The sequence below is a fragment of the Aplysia californica genome, unplaced genomic scaffold (genome assembly GCF_000002075.1).
Source record: "Aplysia californica isolate F4 #8 unplaced genomic scaffold, AplCal3.0 scaffold00003, whole genome shotgun sequence".
Classification (NCBI taxonomy): Eukaryota; Metazoa; Mollusca; class Gastropoda; order Aplysiida; family Aplysiidae; genus Aplysia; species Aplysia californica.
Window position 1 is genome coordinate 805432 of NW_004797273.1, and position 2483 is coordinate 807914.

The window sequence follows — 2483 nt, forward strand, 5'->3', positions numbered from 1 at the left end:
AGATATATATATATATATATATACAGTTGAACCTGTGTAAGACGGTCACCCATTGTCAAGGACAAAAGTGGTCGTATAAGACAGGTGGCCTTTTTAGGCAGGCCTGATCAAGAGGAAGAAAACTAACCTTTCCTTTCTGAGAAAATAAACCCTTCCACTTTCGGGGGTCCCAACCGAAGGTAGTTGCATGGTGGTGGTTGTTATTTGGTGGTGGTTGTTGTTGTTTTCGCTGGGGGGGGGGGGGGGGGGTTTCCTTTTGTTGCTGATTTTGTGCACGGGTGACAATAAAACGAAATGTGTCAGACTAGGAGGATCAAGTGCTATGGTAAAACAAACACACGTGTCGCTACCACTCGGAAAACGAGCGACGCTGCTGTAACAAGTTTATGTTGACGTCCATTGTTACTTTGTTACAGATGGGGTAAACAGTGACCACTTACGATTTGTGTATGGGTTCTGGGCGGGGCTTATGGGTTATGAGGGATCACACGCTTCCCTCCCCAGCAGCTGAAAATTAATTTTGTTACCTATTGGTCAACAGCGAGAGGGGCCTACGCAACAGGATCAGTTGGAGGGACTACCTAACAATGACAGGTTTTTAGATTATGACGGCTCACGCACGCCAGGGGCCAATGCTTGATTTATGACAAAACGTAAAGGAGTCACTAAGGTGGCCGTCTAAGACAGGTGTTATTGCTTTGTGTGATAGGGGTTGTGTGTGGAAATATGGTGGCCGCGGCCGCGTTGGACAGGTGCCCGTTTTACACAGTTAAATTATATAGGAAAAACGCAAGGGGGGGAATGGAAAGTGTCCGTTGGTACAGGTGGCCGTCTAGGTGACCGTCAGGGCTCTATCTATCTATCTATCTATCTATCTATCTATCTATCTATCTATCTATCTATATCTATCTATCTAACTTACTTACCATTTCCCTATACCGTCTGGTACATAAAAAGGCGGAGAGCTGTCGACGCCACGCTTGCCTGTCTCTGGCCACGTTCTCAAATTTCAGCACAACCAGGCCCTAGGTAATTGTTTTATCTCTTATTGTGCATTTCTAGCTTCCAGTTGGTCTTCTTCGTTTTGTATTTCAAATTAGTCTCCAACACCATGTCTGACAACACTTCATTATTTGCAATACATTTATTCCATTTTTTCGTTAAATTCTTTGTAAGCATTTTGTTTGGGAGCTTTTAAATTTTAATTGAATTGTTGCTGTTGTTTTTGTTTTCCATATCTCAGAACCATACATTCATCATCATCATTGCCTTTCTCACCCTGCATCAGGGTATACGCCATGGACAAACACCCTCCACTTTCCTCTATCTTGGGCTAGCCTCTTGATGTTGTTCCATGTCTTCCCACTTTTCTGTACATCGATTTCTGTGATTCTTCTCCAAGTTCCACGAGGTCTTCCCCTTGATCTCTAGCCCTGTGGGTTCCAATCCTAAACTTTCTTTGTTATGCAGCTGCCTGACTTCCTGAGAGTATGTCCAATCCATCGCCACCGCCTTCTTCCTACCTCATCTCCGACTGGGATCTGCCTTGTTTTCCTTAACACTTCCACATTGGTGACACTGTCTGTCCATCTGATCCTCAGTAACTTTCTTAGACACCTGTTCAAGAAAACCTGGATCCTCTTTATACAAGTCTGTGATGCGTTCCATGCCTCACATCTATACAACAGGACCGACTTCACGTTTGAATTGAAAATCCTCAGCTTTGTTCGAAGTGAGATCTCTCTGGTCTTCCAAATCCTATCCAAAGATATGAAAGCAGCCTGTGTTTTTCCAATGCGGGACTTTATTTCAGCACCTGTTCCTCCCTCTCTGTCAATTATGCTCCCAAGATAACAGAAGGATTCAACGTTTTCTAGGGCCTTTCCTTCTATTGTGACCTGCTCCTTTCGTTGTGCATCTGTCCTTAGGCCCTTTGACTTTCCGGGGTGGATCCTCAATCCAACAGACTCCGATAGGCTGTTTAATACTGAAGTCTTTGCTTGCATCTGTTCCTGGGTGTGCGACAGAAGCGCCAAGTCGTTTTTCAAAATCCAGATCGTCCAACTGTGTCCATGGTGTCCACTGTATACAATTTCTGTGTCCTCTGGTGGTTTCCTTCATCAGCCAGTCGATTGCCAATATGAAGAGGAACGGTGAGAGTAAGCATCCCTTTTTCACTCCAGTCTTGATGTCAAAGCTGTCCGTGAGCTGGCCATCATGTGCAATTCAAAAACTCAAATACCTGAATACAGCCAAAATATTGCTATTATCACATATTTTTACTTTCGTCTTCAATAAATATACATAGATAGATAGATAGATAGATAGATAGATAGATAGATAGATAGATAGATAGATAGAAGGAGAAGGAGAGAGAGAGATAGATAGATAGAGAGAGAGTGTGTGTAGTGTGTGTGTGTGAGAGAGAGAGAGAGAGAGTGTGCGTGAGTTTTGGTGTGTGCGTGCGTGCGTGCGTGCGTGCG